The sequence below is a fragment of the Protopterus annectens genome, chromosome 6.part0, assembly GCF_019279795.1.
Source record: "Protopterus annectens isolate FY-2018-M chromosome 6.part0, PAN1.0, whole genome shotgun sequence".
In the NCBI taxonomy this organism is placed as follows: Eukaryota; Metazoa; Chordata; order Ceratodontiformes; family Protopteridae; genus Protopterus; species Protopterus annectens.
Genome location: NC_056737.1, coordinates 569,037,217 through 569,059,459, shown reverse-complemented (window position 1 = coordinate 569,059,459; position 22,243 = coordinate 569,037,217).

Below are 22,243 nucleotides of genomic sequence, written 5' to 3'. Positions count from 1 at the left end.
AAACGTTTATGATAGTTTGGTAGTCCTCAGACTAATGTGTTTCTCCATTTTCCTTGTTTGGTCAGGGGGAAGTTTCTTTACTCACCAGTGAGAGTGGAGAGTACTGAGCTGCCTGTTTGTCCTTAGAGGAGTGGTTTAAGGCAGTAACTTGTAGTCTATTGGCCATTTTGGGTCATTTCCTGTCTTTTCCAGCCCCCTGCTATAAAGCGCATTTTGGCGGGCTTTTCCAGCTATTGAGAACTCAGCACAGCTCCTCGTGGTGGCCAACAGTGTTCCTCTAGCAGCAGAGACCAGAAAAGACTACCTTTCCAGATTTTAAGTATTTTTCTTGGCTTTTTCGACTTTGTGTGCCTTTCGACTACTGTTTCTGCTTGTTTTATCAAAATTTGCACTGTTTTTTCTGTGTTTATAAGCTAAAACTGTTTACTGCACTTGCTAGTTTAAGTTTTGCCTAAAAGTTAAACTACAGGCTAATACACTCAAGTGTACTAGCTTTTGATAGCATTTAGTCGAAAATCATAGCATTTATTGTGTTTTCTGCTTTTCTGTAAAAAAACTTGAAAAAAAAACAAAAAAAATCCTTGTTTTCCATACTTTCCTAACTAGTGTTCCAGAGACCAGATTTTGCTGATCCCTGGACTTTGTCTTGGTTCCTGTGTTTCTCCATTTTCCTTGTTTGGTCAGGGGGAAGTTTCTTTACTCACCAGTGAGAGTGGGGAGTACTGAGCTGCCTGTTTGTCCTTAGAGGAGTGGTTTAAGGCAGTAACTTGTAGTCTATTGGCCATTTTGGGTCATTTCCTGTCTTTTCCAGCCCCCTGCTATAAAGCGCGTTTTGGCGGGCTTTTCCAGCTATTGAGAACTCAACACAGCTCCTCGTGGTGGCCAGCAGTGTTCCTCTAGCAGCAGAGACCAAGAAAGACTACCTTTCCAGATTTTAAGTATTTTTCTTGGCTTTTTCGACTTTGTGTGCCTTTCGACTACTGTTTCTGCTTGTTTTATCAAAGTTTGCACTGTTTTTTCTGTGTTTATAAGCTAAAACTGTTTACTGCACTTGCTAGTTTAAGTTTTGCCTAAAAGTTAAACTACAGGCTAATACACTCAAGTGTACTAGCTTTTGATAGCATTTAGTCGAAAATCATAGCATTTATTGTGTTTTCTGCTTTTCTGTAAAAAAAACTTGAAAAAAACAAAAAAAATATCCTTGTTTTCCATACTTTCCTAACTAGTGTTCCAGAGACCAGATTTTGCTGATCCCTGGACTTTGTCTTAGTTCCTGTGTTTCTCCATTTTCCTTGTTTGGTCAGGGGGAAGTTTCTTTACTCACCAGTGAGAGTGGGGAGTACTGAGCTGCCTGTTTGTCCTTAGAGGAGTGGTTTAAGGCAGTAACTTGTAGTCTATTGGCCATTTTGGGTCATTTCCTGTCTTTTCAGCCCCTGCTATAAAGCGCGTTTTAGCTTTAAGCAATTAGCACGATTTAGCGCGGAGTTGCCACTGTTGCACACTAGGGCAGCGCGGTTAAGCAGGTTTAAACTATTCGACCACCTAAAGTCCACTCTTCAAATTTTCCTTAAAACTACCTTCCTCGAACTATACTACTGATCTAATCTGCGTATCCTATAAATAAAAGATCATCTCTACTTGACTCCAAGTAGACTATTCTCTATCTGTTAAACCTAGCACTTGCTCCTACAGTACTTATTACCTTGATACGGCACTCTTGTCATAGATAGTACCCCAAAAGGCAAACCCCATTTCTCGGTCACCCACATCCCAGTTCTTTTTAAAGTTTTTGTCTATTCCTTCTAGCATGTCGAGGATCAGTTGCTAGTGTCCTCTCCTGCTCAGCTGATGAACCTGGGAATATTGAGGCAATGTTACAATTGCCTCATGTACACTGAACAACCCTCTCCTCCTCCCACAAAACACAAATACATGCGAGAGATGCAACTATACGGCCAAACTGGAGGCTGAGCTCTCTCAACATAGGACTGGCAAGACCAGTCAGGAGGAAAAGGTTACCACACACACTATAGACCCAGTCTCACATAGTACCATCACAACCTCATATCATACACATAAACACACAAAGACATACTCTGAGGCTCTGATCAAAAATCTACCAAAACAGCAGAGGCCACCAAAGCAGACACCCAAACAACCACCACCTCAGAACACAACACCTGCAACACATAGACCTCACAGTCAGAGTGTCAAACAGTCACAGCCCTTAAGGCCAAACACAATGCCAGACACACTAGTCATTGGTGACTCCATAGTCAGACACACTGATGTCCCGCTCACCAGACTGAGTAAGGAGAAGGTCACAGTAAGCTGCCTGTCGGGCGCTAGAATCCGCCACATAACGCAAGCACTCAGGTCTCTCAACAGCAGGTACAAATAAGACTCAGTCATTGTCCACGCTGGTGTAAACGACCTGAGATGTACCTCCTTGGACTACATGAAAAGAGACATTGAGGAGCTCTCTGATTATGTAGCCCAGGCAGGTATGACCCTGACCTTGAGCAGTATCCTACCTTCACCAAGAATGATGCCACAATACAGAGATAAGATGATCAGCTTTAACAATTGGCTTAAACACTGGTGTCATTCAAAGGGGATCCAGTGTCTGTCTGCCTGGGATGACATGCTGGACAAGCCACGCTGCCCATGAGGACGGCTTGCACCTGTCACCCTGGGATTCTGGATATTGGCAAAGGCTCTTGCCACCCCATAGTGCCTTTTTAGGCAAGGCTCAAATTCTAAACCTACCACCCTAGAACACAAAAAGGAAAAAACTAAGGGTAATGCTGCTCAATGCCAGAAGTCTAAATCTCAAAATGCACACTCGAGGCCCTTCTCAGTATGGAGAACATCGATGTCTGTGCTGTGACAGAAACCTGGTTCAAGGCTCCTGAGAGCACCCCAGCACTATCAGGTTTTACCTCATATCATGCGTTCGGCCCCAAAATCCGGACAATACCAAGAAAGGAGGGGTATCCATATTCATCAAGGACACCCACACCTCAAGACTGGTGGCAACGCCGATGCATCGGAGACCATCCAGGTGCAATTAACCATAGGCAAGACTGCTCTGCAAATTGTAGCATGTTACAGGCCACCCTCACAAACTCAGGAACCTCACATGGCCTTCCTGAAAACACTAGAGGGATAAATGTATCACCAAACACCATCATACTAGGTGACTTCAATTACCCTAATATAGACTGGGAACACTACTCAAGCCCAAACACCCTAGCCCAAAAGTTCCTGGAATTCATAAACTCAAATGCCATGGAACAACTAGTCACCATCCCACAAGAGGAGATAACATACTTGATCTCATCATCACGAACATGGGAGCACAATATTCAACACCGAAGTATACCCCTCACTGGTGAGATCAGATCACAAACTAATCTCACTGGAGGTCCTCATCCCACCCCACCTGAAATAAAAAGACCACAGTAAAGAATTTCTCGAAAGCCGACTTCACACTTCTAAAGACTAGTGTGGTCTCCTTTAAGGCCCAGAGCAGCGGAAAACAGTACTCAAGCCGCAGAATCACTTACAAATGCCTTCTACCAGCACCTGCAGGGCTGCATGGATAAGGCAATCCCAAGCAAAACAAAGACTCTTTGTACCAAAGGCAAGCGTCACTCTGGTGGACCCCAGCCATAAACAAACTCTACAACAAAAGGAGGAAGCTACTACAAGATAGAGCAAAATCCTTAAAAGGTAAGACACCCTTGTTCACTATAAGTAAAAAACTAAGAGCTCTCATAAAATCATCCAAAGCAAATTTTGAGAAAAAATAGCTAAAGACTCAAAAGACAATCATAAGGCCTTCTTTAGCTATGTTAGAAACCTGGGAGGAAACTCCCAGATATGCTCAGAACTAGTTCAAAATGATGTGAAGATTACTGATCCTACAGACATTGCCAACATACTGGCTGACAGGTTCAGTGCAAACTTCTCCCCCCCTGCCGGCCAAAAGGAGAGATATCTATACCAAATCATTGCAGCCCCCCAAACATTTCCAACGCCCAAGTGAGAACTGCTCTCTCCAAAGCAAAAAACACAGCATCCATGGGACCCGATGGTGTCCCCGGCTGTGTGCTCCACGAACTCAATGAGGAATTAAACCCACAGCTAGGACAGCTGTTTAATCAAAGTCTTTCCTCTGGATACGTACCCAGGGAGTGGCGCACTGCAACTGTGGTCGCACTTCACAAAGGCGGTGCCTCCACCGACCCTGGAAATTACCGGCCCATTAGCTTGACAAGCCTTATCTGCAAAGCCATGGAGAGGATCATAATGGACCTCATAAATAAAGACATAGGGAATTTGCAGACTTTGGATCCAACCCAGTTTGGCTTTGTCAAAGGCAGATCATGCCTTTTAAACTTGGTTGACTTTTTCAAAACAGTCACCAAAGCCATTGATGAGGGAAAGGCAGTCCATACAGCCTACCTCGATCTGGCGAAGGCCTTGATACAATACCCACTCGGGTATCATTGAAAAACTCATCAGCTTAAATGTTAACCCATACATCACAAGATGGGTTGCAAACTGGCTGAGTGACAGAACCCACAGGGTCAGAGTTGCTGGCGCCATGTCAGACTCAAAGCCTGTCACAAGTGGTGTCCCACAGGGCTCAGTCCTGGGCCCACTGTTGTTTGGCATATACTTTTCAAGTACAAGCAAACACAGGAGGGTTATGGCTGACAAAGTTTGCAGATGACTGCAAACTGGGCCATAGTAGAAAACACATCTGACACAGATATCCTTCAGAAGGGTCTCACAGAAATGGATAACTGGTGCCAGAGCCATGGCCTAAAGTTAAATGCCAAAAATGCATAGTCATACCCTTCGGAAAAACAAAGTTACCCCTAGCTACCAAATAGGTGGCAATCCACTGAGCACAGAAGAAGTTATCAGGGACCTGGGGACCCAGGTTGATAGTAGTCTGTCATTCGACACCCATGTAGCTAAAGTAGTTAGGAAGACCTTCTACATTGCCCACCTTATCATGAAGGGATTCTCATCTAGATCAAGGAGGTCATGGTCTCCCTTTACTCATCACTCATCAGACCAATGATTGAGTACAATGCCCCATTCGGAATGTATCTGACCCGACACTTGCAGCAGCTGGAGAGGCCACAAAAGTTCCTCACCAAAAGGATAAAGGGTCTCAAAAATCTGTCCTATGCTGCCCGACTGAAAGAACTCCAGCTCTATTCAGTCGCCACCGCTTGCTCAGAGGTGACCTTTGCCTAACATACAAGGCCATGTCAAACCCAGATTTGATGAATATGCTTCACCTCAAAAATCTAGATCCATCAGAGCCACAAGGGCGGAGACTTAAACCTCGACACGGCTATTAATAGGACGTGCTGGAGGGATAGATTCATCACCCAAAGACTCCCTATGCTGTGGAACAAAATCCCGGTATATGTGAGGCAGAGCACCTCGCTGGCCTTGTTCAAGAGAAATCTTGACCAATGGATGGGAGATCGCAAATATACCCCAGGGATTACCTCAGTGTCACTGCTCGACAGAGGCACAACAAAATAATGGGTATAGTTCCCCATACTAAAGGGGTGGCGTAAGCCACAAAACGATGGGCTAGGCTTGTAAATGCCCTCGGGCAGATAGCCTAGTATGAACCTATGAAGAAGCTATCAATTGCTTCAACCTGCAGAAAGCTATTTCTGCTTCAGGTGTCCATTGTAACAAATCTTGTGCTGCCATCGGCTTTTTGTATATCAAATCAGTCAGCGGAGCAGATTCCAAAGCATAGTTTGGAATCCAACTCCTGCAAAAGTTGGTTGTTCCCAGGAAGGACAACATTTCCTTCTTGGTTGTTGGTTTGGGTGCTTGTAAAATCGCTGTTTTTCTATCCTCATCTAGTATTCTACCTTCTTTGGATATTACATATCCTAGGTATTTAACCTGCTTTTTCCAAAGCTGTAATTTGTTTTTGTTTACTTTGTGTCCCTGTGTTGCTAAGAATTGTAATAGTGCTATGGTATCCTCCCTGCATTGTTGCTGGGTGGGGGCTGCTAGCAAGATGTCATCTACATAAAGTAGAATCTGACTACCCCCCCTGTGGGGTGAATCCCACCAAATTACTAGCCATTTCTTGTGCGAATATTGTTGGACTCTCACAATATCCCTGTGGTAGTCGAGTATAAGTATGCCTTTTCCCCTGAAATGTAAATACAAACCAATATTGGCTATCAGGATGTATAGGTATTGAAAGGAATGCATTACTGATATCTACCACAGAGAAGTACTTCTGGTGAGGTTTCAAATCATTTAACAAAGTGTGTGGATCTGGCACCGTAGGTGCTCTAGGTATTATCGCATCATTTACAGCTTGTAAATCTTGGACCATACGCCATTCCCCGTTTGCTTTTTTAACAGGAAATAAGGGTGTATTACATGGTGAATCAGGAGATTCCACCAGTACTCCTTCCTTAAGTAATGCTGCTATTATAGGTTTGATTCCTATCTCCGCATCTTTTCTCAAAGGATATTGTCTCTTTTGCGGTCTAAATGCTGACTTTGGCGTAATAATAACTGGTCCTGCTGTTTGAATAAGTCCTACATCTGATTTGCCTGCTGACCAAAGAATCTTTGGTATGCCAAATAAGGCTTTTTCCTCTTCTTCTAATAAGAGTGCTAATCAGCTGTCCTCGCTAGACTGCAAGTGTACAGCTGGGAGTGTCTGTGTTAACCAATTCAGTTTTTGTTTCTGTATTCCCTGTTCTGATAATTCTAAGTCAGTTTGTTTCTCCCATCTTGTGACTTTTTCTCCTAGGTCTGCCCATTTTGTACTTCTGTTTTTAGTTAAACTAACATGTGGTAATCGATTAGATTTGTAAAGTGCAAGGAACTCTTGAGGTAATGAACAGCTAACAACACTGTTCCCCTCATTATCCCAGTACAGATTACGTAATATTAATCTGTTTGCACGATTTTTTAACAATTCTTGCTTATATTCCTTATCAGGTCCTGGTGTGCTACAGTAATACAGAGTGCAATGCAACAAATGTTGTCTGTCAGTGTCAAGGGAGGGGGATTTACTGATGGCTACATTCATCAGTTCCTCAGTCACTGCCCCTGGACCAGTCGTAACAAAGTCCTGGCTGTACCAGTAAAAAGTTTCACCCTCCGGTCGCACCACAAAAGTATCCATTTGTCGCTGTGCCTCCATACCCTGCATAGTTGGAACTACTGCTATGACAAATATCTGCATAAGGTCCCTACCTAATAGGTTCACTGGACATTTTGCAGAAACAACAATTTTACTCTTTTGAGTCATCCCTGAAACAGGGTCAGTTATTGCTATATCATGGGAAAGTGGTTCCCGGTATAGCTGTCCATTTGCAGCTTTCACTAATATATAATCAGGTGATTCTGAATGTTCTGGTAACTTGGAAACTAGGAGGGGTGTATCAGAGTCTGCAATGCTCCTGAGTCACACAGGAATTTAACTTCCTTCCCCTCCACCAGAAGTGTAACTTCCAGTTTTGTGTCTGCTAGGTAAAGCTCAAGGCTCAGTAATGCTAAGTAAAATCTCATTTTCTTCATCTTCTGTGTCTACTTACACTTCCTCTACTCCTATCACATTTACATTTGTTTTTTCTTTATTGTATCTTTTTGATGACTCCTGACCCTCATATGGTGTACCATCATATAGTCAGTCCTCATCTCCCTTATCTTCTGTAGCTTCCTTATTTTGTTTACGATCCCTTGCTAGATGTCCATTTTTCCCACATTTAAAGCATTCACCCTTTTTCTTCCTCTCTTCAAAATCTTCTGACCGTTTGTCAGATTGTTTGTTTCCCTGGGCATTTCTCTTACCCTTCTTACCAGACTGTAATACATAAACCTCAGCTCCATCTTCAGCAGTGAAGACTTGCGCTTTCTTTTTATTTTTGCTATTAAAGTGTCTTTCAGCATGTCTAGCATATTCAAGTAAGGCTTGTAACCTACTTGTTCGATGATCTATCATATGCTTCGTAATGAAGCTACTAATAGGTGCAATGCAACCTTTTAAAAATGCATTTTTCAATTGTTGTTCATATGGGGAGTCATTCGTCTGATTTTCGGGAATTGTCATACCGCTGTGGTTATTGAAACATTCTAATAATCTGGCATAGTACCCATCTACCATTTCATTTTCTTGCTGTATACATTGATTAATACAAGTCCAGTCTGCTCTAGGTTTCCATTTTTCAGAGATTCGGTCTGTAAGGCCCTTCACTCTGTTGTCTAGTTCTGCGTCACTATGTGGGAGTGGCTTAAATTCTGCATTACGAGGATTCCAGGTGCCACAAATCATGTGCCAATCTGGACCTACAATTTGTCTAACTACTTTTTCTACTTCTTCCCCATTTAAGTGGTAACTTAACCTCATGCCTTGTAAATCTTCTAAGAATTTTGCAAAATTAACTTTTGGATGGGGGATTCCCTCAGTAGCCTTCCGGATATCCTCTGGTGTCCATGGTCTATATACCAAGAGAGTCAGGTCCTGTTCGACCTGTCCTGCCTGTGGATTTGGTACTTCTATGAGTGGACATATTTCTTCCTCACTCTCAGCTTGTAAATTTTTCTCTATTTGATATGATTCTATGTCCCCCTGTGTTTTACATGTTCGGGACCTAGTCTCAATGGGATCTCTAAGACATACTCGGAGGCTCTGAGTAAAAATTTACCTAAACAGCAGAGGCCTCCAAAGCAGACACCCAAACAACTGCTACCTGAAGACACCCCACAAGCAACACATAAACCACAAAAGCAGTGTGCAAAGCAGTCACAGCCCTTAAGGCCAAATACAACACCAAACATACTTGTCATAGGTGACTCCATAGTCAGACACACTGACGTCCCACTCACCAGGCTGAACAAGGAGAGGGTCACAGTAAGCTGCCTATCGGGCATTAGAATCCGCCACATAACACAAGCACTCGGGTCACTCCACGGCAAGTACAAATATGACACAGTCATTGTCCATGCTGGTGTGAACGACCTGAGACGCACCTCCCTGGACTACATGAAAAGAGACATAGAGGAGCTCTCTGATTATGTAGCCCAGGCAGGTATGACCCTAACCCTGAGCAGTATCCTTCCTTCACCAAGAATGATGCCACAATATAGAGACAAGATGATCAGCTTTAACAATTGGCTTAATGTCTGGTGTCATTCAAAGGGGATCCAGTGTCTGTCTGCCTGGGATGACATGCTTGACAAGCCACGCTGCTTCATGAGGGACGGCTTGCACCTGTCACCCTGGGATTCCGGATATTGGCTAAGGCTCTTGCCACCCCATAGTGCCTTTTTAGGCAAGGCTCAAATTCTAAACCTACCACCCTAGAAAACAAAAATGGGAAGAAATTGAGGGTAATGCTGCTCAATGCCAGAAGTCTAAATCTCAAAATGCACGACTCGAGGCCCTTCTCAGTATGGAGAACATCGATGTCTGTGCTGTAACTGAAACCTGGTTCAAGGCTCCTGAGAGCACCCGGCACTATTAGGTTTTACCTCATATCATGCGTTCGGCCCCAAAACCCGGACCACTCCACAAAAGGAGGGGTGTATCCATATTCATAAAGGATACTCACACCTCCAGGTTGGTGGCAACGCATGAAGCTCGAAACCATCCAGGTGCAACTAACCATAGGCAAAACTGCTCTACAAATTGTAGCATGCTACAGGCCACCCTCTCAAACTCAGGAACCCCACACAGCCTTCCTGAAGACACTGGAGGGTATAAATGTATCTCCAAACACCATCATATTGGGTGACTTCAACTACCCGAATATAGACTGGGAACATTACTCAAGCCCTAACTTTCTAGCCCAACGGTTCCTGGAGTTCATAAATTCAAATGCCATGGAACAGCTAGTTACTGTTCCACGAGAGGAGAAAATATACTAGATCTCATTGTCACAAACATGGGGACAAAATGCTCCACACGAAGTATATCCCTCATTGGTGAGATCTGATCATAAACTAATCTCACTGGAAATCCACATCCCCCACCCCAAACAAAAGACCATAGTGAAGAACTTCTCTAAAGCAAACTTCACACTACTCAAGACTGGTGTGGTATCCTTCAAGGCCCCTGAGTCAGAGGAAACCACAACCCAAGCTGTGGAAGCCCTTACAAATGCCTTCTATGAACACCTCCAGGACTGCATGGATCAGGCAATCCCAAATAAAACCAAGACTCTTTCCACAAAGGGCAAACGTCCAGTCTGGTGGACCCCAGCCATTAACAAACTTTACAATAAGAGGAGAAAGCTATTACATGATAGAACAAAATCCATAAAAGGGAAGTCACCCTGATCATTATTAGTAAAAAATACGAGCACTCATAAAATCAACTAAGGCCAATTTTGAGAGAAAAATTGCCATGGATTCAAAGGACAATCATAAGGCCTTTTTCAGCTATGTTAGGAACCTGGGTGGAAACTCACAGATATGCTCAGAATTAGTCCAAATTGATACAAAAATCACTGAACCCACAGACATTGCCAACATACTGGCAGACAGGTTCAGTGCAAACTTCACCCCTCTCCCCTAAAGGAGAGATAACTATCCCAGCCGAGTGTAGCCTCCCGGACATCTCAAATGCGCAGGTGAAAGCTGCTCTCTAAAGCTAAAACACAGCATCAATGGGACCGGATGGTGTCCCCGGCTGTGTGCTACGAGCTAAATGAGGAATTAAACCCGCACATAAGGCAGCTGTTTAATCTCAGCCTTACCACAGGATACGTGCCCAAGGAGTGGCGACGGCAACTGTGGTCCCACTCCACAAAGGTGGCCTCACGGACCCTGGTAATTACCACCCCATAAGCTTAACAAGTCTAGTCTGCAAAGCTATGGAGAGGATCATAATGGAGCTCATAAACAAAGATATAGGGGACTTGCAGACATTGGACCCGACCCAGTTTGGCTTTGTCAAGGGAAGATCATGCCTTTTGAACTTGGTCGACTTCTTCGAAATAGTCACCAAGGCCATTGATGAGGGAAAGGCAGTCCATACAGCCTACCTTGACCTTGCAAAGGCTTTCGACACAATACCCCACTCGGGTATTGTAGAAAAACCAGCTTAAATATAAACCCATATGTCACAAGATGGGTTGCAAACTGGCTTAAGGACAGAACCCACAGGGTTAGAGATGCTGGCGCTGTGTCAGACTCCAAGCCGGTCACAAGTGGTGTCCCACAGGGCTCGGTCCTTGGCCCCCTATTGTTTGGCATCTACTTCTCAGAAGTACAGGCCAACATGGGAGGACTTTGGCTGACAAAGTTTGCAGATGACTGCAAACTGGCGCCATAGTGGAAAGTGCATCGGACACGGATATCCTTCAGAAGGGACTCACGGAAACAGATAGCTGGTGCCAGAGCCATGGCCTGAAGTTAAACGCCAAAAATGTATAGTCATACCCTTCGGGAAAAACAAGGTAACCCCAAGCTACCATATAGGTGGAAATCCACTAAGCACAGAAGAGGTTATCAGGGACCTGGGGACCCAGGTTGACAGTGGCCTTTCTTTTGACACTCACATTGCTAAAGTGGTTAGAAAGACCTTCTACATTGCCCACCTGATCATGAAGGGATTCACATCCAGATCTAGTGAGGTCATTGTTCCCCTGTACTCTTCACTTATCAGACCAATGATCGAGTACAATGCCCCATTCGGGATGTATCTCACCCGACATCTGCAGCAATTGGAGAGACCCCAAAGTTCCTCACCAAAAGGATAAAGGGACTCCAAAATCTGTCATATGCTGCCAGATTGAAGAAACTCCAGCTCTATTCAGTCGCATACCGTCTGCTCAGAGGTGACATGTGCCTGACATACAAGGCCATGTCCAACCCGAATTAATGGACATGCTCCACCTCAAAAATCCAAATCCACCAAAACCACTAGAGCAAGCGACTTAAACCTTAGCACGGATATAAATAGGACGTGCTGGAGGGATAGATTTATCACTCAGAGACTCCCTATGCTGTGGAATAAAATCCCGGTCCATGTGAGGCAGAGCACCTCGCTGACTCTGTTCAAGAGAAATCTAGACCTGTGGATGGGAGATCGAGGTTTACCCGAATCATCTCTGGGTCACTGCTGGACAGAGGCACAACAAACTAATGGGCACAGTATTTTTTCATATAAGGGGTGGCGTAAGCCACAATAATTTGGTCTAGGCTTATAAATGCCTTAGGGCAGATAGCCTAGTATAAACCTATGAACCTATGAACCTATAAACGGCTTCGGTTTTGCTGGGATATCAGGATACAGCGGAGGTGGACCAGCTTGTCCACTCGCTTCATATCCTGCTAAGGGAGGTGGAGGGGGTGGAGGAGCCATCACTATTACTATATTATTATCTTCTTTGTCTAAGAACAATGCTTTTGAATTGTTACTCTTTTGTTCCCTACGGTTTGCTTCCTCAATCCACCTGTGTGCCTGAGAAATTCCTAATTGTCGTTGTTTTTTTACCTGACCTTTTGCATCAGTTTTAAGCTGTTTAATAAGTTTAACAAGTGAAGATTTGTCTAATTTACCATCAAATTCATATTTGTTAACCCATTTTGCATAATATCTAACATTATCAACACGTTGTAGTTGCATGTATTTTCCTTCAGTTAGGGGTGGATCTCGCGATGTTTTAGTGCACTGATTTCCCATGTTATTCTGACTGAAAAAATGTTATGTAACCCTTCCTATCATGTGGAACCACAACTTTAGTTTTTCTTCACAGTTTATCTAGAATAACTGCTTATCTTATTCTGTTACCCTGATCTATGACCAAAAAAAACAGTAACTTTTCTGTCCCTGATCTGTATAACAAATCTGACAAAAAACAACATTTACTGTAACCTAGTCCCTGATCTAAAACAGAAAAAAGGCAACATTTCTCCCTACCTGAGCCTCCGTTATTGACCAGCAAGGTTCGAAGTGGAAGTCCGCTCTTCAGTCACAGATCAGAAAGTGGCCAGCCTCTTTGAACGACAATTCAGTCAGAGGTCTTTTCTCTCAAGAAGAACCATTTCGGTGTCTTCTCCTGTATACGGTTTTCGACCACCGCTACGCTCTGATCCATAGCCGATTTGAGGGATTCCAATACTCAAGGACCAATCTGTTAAATTAAAAATACTGTAATAAAAAGATCAATACACAGGAGGTTCAGGTTCAGGTACTTTACTAGTGTACACCAGGAGGCAAAAAACGTACAAGTACAGAATTTTGTCTGAATAAAACAGGAAGTACACAACTTTTATAGTCTTTCTTGTTAGCCATTGCCTACCAGACTGACGTGGTCAGTCACACGTTATTTTACATCATTTTAGCTTACAATATTCTATTCATCAGAGGTGCTGATACTACATTTTGCTTAAAAAAGTATTTTGATAAACAACGTGGCCTTGCTAGCCACCTGGTTAGTTATAATGTTCTTTTATGAAAGTTGCCACTGAAGGTTCTAAGCTAGATGTGTCCAACCTGCGGCCCGCGGGCCGCTTCCAGCCCTCAGAGCTCTGCCATGTGGCCCTCTACCTCTAACTCCAACATCGATGTACACATGCCCCAAAACACTTCTTTGTTGTGTTTTTCACGCCCATGATCTGTAACTCTAACATCAGTGTGCGCATGCACCAAAGCATCCTTCTAGTTTTGATTTTTTTGCGCCAAAGAAGGGTCTGTGTGTTCACGCCAAATAATCAATGTGTGTGTTCTTACTGAAGAGGGACTCGTCTATGGATTTGATGCCATTGCCTTTTAAAGAGACAGCACTTAACCTGTGTCAATAGGTAAGTATGGTGTGAGTGAGTGCATGCATGAAAGCAGAATGTGTGCGTGAAAGTAGAAGTGTATGTGTGTGTGTGTGTGTGTGTGTGTGTGTGTGTGTGTGTGTGTGTGTGTGTGTGTGTGTGTGTGTGTGTGTGTGTGTTTATGTGTTTATGTGTGCATGACAGAGAGACAGAGAGAGATACATGCACAAAAAGACTAACGTACAAACAAGTTATCTCACAAATGCATCCTACATTAAAAGTACACTTTCATTAAATTGCAGCTTTTCTGACAGGGATAGTGTTGTATTGAATATGAAATCATACCTCTCAACTGTATGGATTTTCGAAGAATGTCTGGATTTTTGCCTCATCTTCCAATCTGTGACTTTTGCTTAGGAAATAAAAGTAGTCATCCAAGGTAACGCATTCCCAGGGAGTAAGAATGAGACAGCACCCTTGGGTTAATGGGTCAGTAGTGGATTGACTAATGTGGGACTGTAGCATATAAAGTTTATTGTATTTTTTTTTGACAAACAAAAAAAATCACCCAGTACTGACTTGTCATTGGTGGGTTCTAAGCAGTGGTAAATTGGACAACAGTAACCATATCTTTGGTGGATCATCAATACTGGCAAATCAGGTGGGCACAATGTCATTTTTTAAATGTTGGGGGTTTTAGTGTGTATGTGTGTGTGTGTGTTGGGAGTGCTGCAATAGTAGATGATTATTAAATACAGAGACTTACAAACTGTGGAGAATATGTTTCTTTGTTTCAAAACCTGATACTTGGGTACTAGGAATGCCAAAAATAGATTTTTTAAGACACAGCTTCTTGCCATTTACAGTGGATGGATATTTACATTTAATGGACAATGTTGGCAGTATAAGTGTGGTCCTGTAGGGATCTGGAGGATGCTAAGTCTACCACTGCCAGTGTCTTGTAAAGTGACCAGGAAATGGATATTGGGATGTTACTGAAAAAATACAGCAAGTGAGCTTTGAAATGTAGTTTAATTAAACAAAGTGCACTTGCAATTTACAGGCCATAATTTAATTTATTTCAGGTAGTCTATATCCTGGTAGATTGTATACCATTAGACTTAATTAGGGAGAGGTGTAATTCTGTGTAAATAAGCAGACCTAGTTTCAGTGAAAGCTCTGTGGTTGTTTGCAGGTAGGAAGTTGCAGTATGTAGAGCCATTGTGTTTTATTATTTCTAATGGATTTGTCATTTCAAAGTATGGTTTTCTTTGTTGCAAAAGAAGGCAAGATTGAATGAGCCATATAATGCTTAACTGACAATAATGAGATAGAAACATTATATGTGATGTATAATGTATGCAGCTACACTTGTTTCAATGGTGTCTGTGATGCATAACTATTTTTGGGCTTGTGTCCCAATTTTATTTTTTGCTTTGTCCAGAATTCTTGCTCTAAGGTTGAAAGGTATGGTTCTATGCTAAATCAGAAGGTTGTATTTACCTTGGAAGACTTTTCAGCATAATTATGAGAAACAGAGCATTTTTAATATCTCCACTTATTTCCAGTATAAACTGCCATGTAACCTTGCAAATAACTTTCTTATTACGCTACTTTAATTCTTTTGGAATTGACAGGTATGCTTCATTGGTTCGGACGTAAGCATAGTGTGCTGTGACTGATTTCTTGCAGCAGTCTGTGGTTTACTTATCACAATAACTTTTCTGTGTTTCTGGGTGTGTGATTAATTTAACAGTTTTAAAGATGTTTCCAAAATTAAATAAATACATAATAAATAAAAAAAGTAATCCTTTCTTCACTTTGAGCTATTGACAAAGTGTGGGAATTTGTTTTTTCAAAAGCGATGGTCAGCATTACAGTTTAGTAAACGGTCAGTCTGTGAATAACTTCTGTACAAATTAAAATGTCTGAATGTCAAATGGCTTTAGATTGGAGGGAAGTTATATGTTTACTCCAGTATGTAGTATGATCTTAGAGAGTTTATAGATTTCTTATTGATTTAATTTTTGCTGAGCAGTTGCTTGTTGATTTATTGATGGTCCTTTTGGTGGTGGGAAATTGCATGGATGAATCCATCTCTATTATGATGTTTTTTTCAGTTATTTTGACTTCCAGACAATTTCAATCAGTGAGACTGTGTCATGCGATTACTGAGGTTGCCTATTTTACAAGTAGGGGTTCCTTTCTGTATGTGTGTGTGTGTGTGTGTGTGTGTGTGTGTGTGTGTGTGTGTGTGTGTGTGTGTGTGTATAAGAGAGAGAGATTTAATATGTATACTGAATATATTTTTGCAAATGGAATTCTTAGTTAAATAGGCCCCTCTTCTTAGACAAGTAGACTTGAGTAACCAATATTAGATCTTAGCCATCCAGCTGGGAAAGTTTAGTATGTGTATTTTCCTTCTGGTTTGATGAAGGCTATGCTACTTAAAGGAGTACATTCATGGCTATCCATCCAGTTGTAGTGTTGTTGAACTACATTGTTTGATAATGAGAGGAGCTTTTTACAGAAGTTGAAAGGTTTTGTATCAAGAGCCTGTCCATACAAAGTGGCTTGTTTATGTTGCAGTGAAGGCCGACGTCTTTGTAGTGAGCGTTTTAGATATAACCAGTATTTCTGAGGTGGAAGAGGTCTCTTAAGGCAGGATCTTTCTTGACCTGGAAAGCAAGCCAGTGATGAAATTTATAGGGGCCAGTGAGAGACAGAGGAAAGCAAGAAGCTTTTCTGTCTGTTTGGATAACTAAGTGAACTCAGTCCTTTGACCTTTTTTTGTCAGAAATGGTTGTAGTCTTTCTTTTGGCATGGTGTTTTGCTGAGGCACATGCCAAAAGGGGTGTTGCGCTCAATAATTGCTCTTATAAAGGAAGAATACAGGGATATTATGACCTCCTTGTCCCTGGATGAGATACCCTTACTAATGAGGTGGGCCATGTAAAAAGCTTTCCATACAACAGAGACAACGTGGTGGTCAAAAGTCAGGTTTCTATCAACCTGGGTGCCCAAGCACCTCATGACTGATTGCATGCTTACAACATTGTTATTAATGTGATAATTTGTGGGGATATCACTCTACTCAAAGGGGATGACTGTGCATTTTTTGGCATTTAGCTTGAGGCCATGTTTTTGGCACCAGTTATTTGTTTGGGTGAGACCCTCTTGTAGCTTATTCAGAATTGTTTTATTAAGTCAGTAATGTGAATTCTTTACTTTATTGCAAATTTGTTGGCTTATTTTTGTGGATTATGGTATTGTAGGACTGCTAATGTTGACATTGTATGTAGATGGACTGCTGGAGTGGTTTTCCCAGTGAGAAATGCTAGTGCTGTAGTGAATATCTGTTTATTTGTAAAAAAAAAAATTATATATTAACTAAGATGTTAGAGTTAACTGTTAGATTAGAGAATTAAAATCAGAATGAGAATTAGAATTTTAAGGCAAATATTAGGCATTTATTAATTGTTTGAATGCACCTACAGTACAGCCAGGAGGTCAACTTTGGTCTCTCATGGCAGCGAAAGAGTTAACTATATGATATATTTTATATGCGGCCCCAAGACAATTTCTGTTCACTCAATGCGGCCCCGGCAAACCAAAAGGTTGGACACCCCTGTTCTAAGTTAATTCGAGCACAATAGCAGATACAATTCTCAATACGTTTCTCTAACCAACTCTTTGTTTCATGTATCACTTCTTCCTTGCAGCTGTGCGTTATCTAGGAACATGTACAAGGCCAATTGTTCAAGCAGGATAGAGCAGAAGATTCTCATTATTTTACACTTTCATTTCCTGACCCAGCAGATAATCACTTGTGGAAAGCATAAACATTAACTTTTGCTGTGCTAGCAGCTGCCAGGGTCAAAGGCCAACTTGCAGAAAGCACACTGCAGTTTCATATGAATTAATTTTTCTTGTCATATCATTAATAGAATAACAATGTATTAATCCCTTCTTTGCTTCTAATAAGCACTAAACATATACATTAATACATATTTTTCTAACAGTACTCTATGATGGGTCTGATGAGTGATGAATAGAAGGGCACAATAACCTCTTTTGTTCTAGATGCGAACCCTTTTGTGATTAGGTGGGCCACATAGAAGGATTTTCTAACCACGTTGGCAATATGGTTATCAAAGGAGAGATTACTATCTACTTGGGTCCCCAGATCCCTTATTACATTTTCTGTATTTACAGGACTACCATGTATGTGGTAGTTCACAGGTACTTTGTTTTTTTCCAAAGGGAATGACTATGCACTTTTTGGGATTTAGCTTGAGGCCATGATTTTGACACCAGGTATCTGTCTCAGTGAGACCCTTCTGGAGGATGTCTGTATCAGCTATAGAGTCAATTATAGCCCCCAGTTTGCAGTCGTCTGTGAACTTGGTCAGCAATAGTCCTCCTGTACTTGCCTGTACCTCTGAGAAGTATGTACCAAACAGGAGGGGTCCCAGGGGGACGCCACTTGTAACTGGTTTAGAGTCCTACCTAGAGCCTGCAACTCTCACCATGCGGGTTCTATCCATGAGCCAATTGGCAACCCATCTCATGACGGTAGGGGTTTATGTTCAGGCTGGTGAGTTTACCTATAATACCAGAATGGAGAATGGTGTTGAAAGCCTTTTCAAGGTCTAGGTAGGCTGTGTGGACCTTCTTTCTCTCATCTAAAGCCTTGGTAACTATCTCAAAGAAGTCCACCAGATTTAGAGGCACGATCTGCCCTTAACAATGCCAAACTGGGTAGGGTCCAATGTTTGGAGGTTCCCAATGTCTCTTTTAATGAGTTCCATGATGATGCACTCCATAGCCTTGCAGACCAGGCTAGTCAGGCTTATAGGGAGATAGTTCCTGGGGTCCATTGTGGCTCCACCTTTGTGCAGCGGGATAACTGTTGCTGTGCGCCACTCTATGGGTTCGTAGCCTGTGGAGAGGCTGAGTTTGAACAGTGTGTTTAGGTGAGGGGTTAGTTCATTTTGGAGTTCATGTAAGACACAGCCTGGGACACCATCCAGTCCCATTGAAGCTGTGTTTTTGGCTTTGGATAGGGCTGTTTTAACCTGTGTGGCAGTGATTGCCAGGGCTCTACATTCTTCTGATATGGTTATGGGCCCTTTAGGGGATGAGAGGGAGTGAAGTTTGCATTAAACCTGTCAGCCAGAATGTTGGCAATATCAATCGGTTCAGTGTATTTTGTGCCATTCTGCACTAACTCAGAGCAGATCTGAGAGTTTCCACTTAGGTTCTTGACATAGCTAAAGAACACTTTGTGGTTATCTTTGGAGTCCTTGGAAATTTTTCTTTTGAAGCTAGCCTTGGATGATTTTATGAGGGATCATAGTTTCTTGCTGATACTGATCAGGAATGTCTTTCCTTCTTGGGATTTGTCTCTTTTCTGTACTAGTTTCCTCCTTCTATTGTATAGCTTGTTTATGGCAGGGGTACACCAGACTGGTTTTCTTTTCTTGGAGGAGTGAGTCTTGGTTTTGCTTGGGATAGGACAATCCATGCATTATTGCAGGTGCTCATAGAGTGCCTTTGTAAGGGGTTCAGCAGCTTGGACAGCATTGTCCTTTAGCATGGGGGCTGTGAACTTTTCCACCTTGGTCTTAAGTAATGTGAAGTTTGCTTTTGAAAAGTTTTTCATGGTGGTTTTCTTGATTGGGGGTGGGGGTGGAATGTGGATATCGAGAGTGATTAGTCTATGGTCTGATCTAAACAGTGAGAGGTTGACCTCCAGGGTTGAACACCGGTCGCCCATGTTGGTGATGACCAGGTCCAATATGCTGTCTCCTCTGGTGGGGGTGTTGACCAGTTGATCCAGGGTGTTCGAGTTTATAAATTATAGGAAGCGTTGGGCTATGGAGTTAGTACTTGAGTAGTTCTCCCAGTTAATGTTTGGATAATTTAAATCACCCAATATTAGGGCATCTGGTAGGACCTTCATATTTTCCAGTGTCTCCAGAAACACAGAATGGGGATTCTGGGTCATGGAGGGTGATCTGTAGCAAGCTACAATTTGAATTGCAGTTTTGCCCGTTGTTAGTAGCACATGGATGATCTCTGAGGCATTGTGCTGTGCCACTAACCTGGAGGTGTGGGTATCCTTGATGAATATTGATACACCCCTGCCTTTTCTGTTTCATCCGGGTTTTGTGGCCGAAAAGTATGGTATGAGTTATAGCCTGGTAGTGCTGGGGTGCTCTCTGGAGCCTTAAATCAGGTTTCTGTTACTGCACAGATATCGATGTTCTCCATATTGGGGAGTGCCTCCAGTGCATGCATTTTGAGGTTTAGACTTCTGGCGTTGAGTAGCATTACCCTTAGTTTTTGGTTACTTGTGCTATTTACAGTGGTGGGTTTGTCTTTTGAGCCTTGCCTAAAAAAGGCACTACGTGGGCAGCAAAAGCCTTGGCTAGTATTTGAAAGCCTAAGGGTGACAGGTGCAAGCCATCTCTTGTGAAGCAACGTGGCTTGTCGAGCACGTCATCCCAGGCAGACAAATATTGGATCCCCTTTAAATGACGCCAAAAACTTAGCCAATTGTTGAAACTGATCATTTTTTTCTTTATACTGTGGCATCATTCTTGGTGAGGGCAGGATGCTACTCAGGGTCAGGGTCATACTGGCCTGGGCTACATGATTAGAGAGCTCTTCCATGTCTCTTTTCATGTAGTCCAGGGAGGTACATCTCAGGTCATTCACACCAACATGGACAATGACAGAGTTGTATTTGTACTTGTTCTGGAGCGACCTGAGTGCTTGTGTTATGTGGTGGATCCTGGTGCCCAACAGGCAGCTAACTGTAAACTTCTCCTTGTTCTGCCTAGTTAGTGGGACATCAGTGCGCCTGACTATAGAGTCACTTATTACTAGTGTGTTGGATATGTTATTTTGCCTTAAGGGCTGTGATTGCATGGCACACTATGTGAAGTATGTGTTTCATGATTTGTGATGGGGTGTGGAGGTGGCTTGGGTGTCTGCTTTGGATGTCTCTGTTGCTTTTGCAGATTTTTATTTAGAGCCTCCGAGTATGTTTTCATGTATTTATGTGTGTTATTTGCCGGTGTTGGTTTAGTAGGTCTATTAATAATATTGTAATAGGCAACTAATGACCCAGGCACTAATGCGGACTTAACCATTTGGTAAACCTGTTCTTGGGCATTACCCCTTTTTCATGCTACTGATTTAGCAGTTCTGTTTGAGAATGAAGCATTATTGACAGTCCTAGAAATAACTGGCCCAGACAGTTTACAAGGACAGAAATTTGTCAACAGTTCCACAACTCTTTAATAATTTGTAGCTCTGTCTTCAGCCTCTTATCTTGTGACATTTTACCAGGCCCAAATACTGAAATGCCATGCTTCATGACCATTATTCACTGGAATCTATTGATTTCATAGTGAAGAATTTCAGGAGCTAAAACAATTCCAAAATGTAACTACAGAAAAAGTAAAATTCTTTTTGCCACTTTAATTGCAAAAAAAAAAAAGAATGTTTCTAAAATCCTTCTACCAGTTTATTTTATTTATTTGCTTTTGTTACTGGGAAAGTCTGACTGGGCAAAGTCACTTTTCAGCAGAGGCCCAACACATAATCTAACTTTATCACTTTTCTTTATTACTGATACCATTGGAGCACATCAGTCTGTAGGTTCTGTAACCCTCTCAGTGACCCCTGGGGATTGAATTTGATTAAATTTAACCTCAGTGTTCAAGATAATGGGAAACTCTGCTCTTCATGACATCATGAAGACATAAGGAACTTTGCATGTTTTTAGTCAAATCTTCATGACTTTCATTTGAGGAATCCAATATTAGTAAACACGAGCATTTATTTCTTCACTTTTGGCAAACAAACCCAATTTATATGCAGTGGCTGTGCTCAGCAGATTATTTAATAAGGGCTCAACAAAACACGCACATCCAAAATTCTTGATTGTACCCTTTCTACTCAGTCATAGCTAGGAACTTCCTCCTGTTATATGAACTTTCCACTTGGCGTCTGCAGAGATATTGAGATGCTTATTTATGTATCTTGTAACATTAAATCATGTGCCTAGCTTAAATCTTACTGAAGTACCTTGAATTAGAAGTACACATATTATTCTTTATTTGGGGCTAAGTACTCACAAAGTTTCCTTTTCATTTTTCCTCTGCTTTAGCCTCCTTTGCTAAAAGCTCCATTTTATTACAGTTTTGACCCTTTAGCTTTGCACTAAACAGAGCTCTGACTCCTTCACTAGAAATATTTGTTGATCCCTCACCTACAGAGAGCTGTCTCCTCATTTTTCTGAGAGAACCATGACTTCTAACTTAAACATGTTGATTCTCATCCCAGCTACTTTCCACTTGGCTGCAAACTGCTCTAAAACACTCGAGTCCAGGAGGGAACCCCATCTGCCTATAAAGAACAAGGCTATAATATTTATTAATCC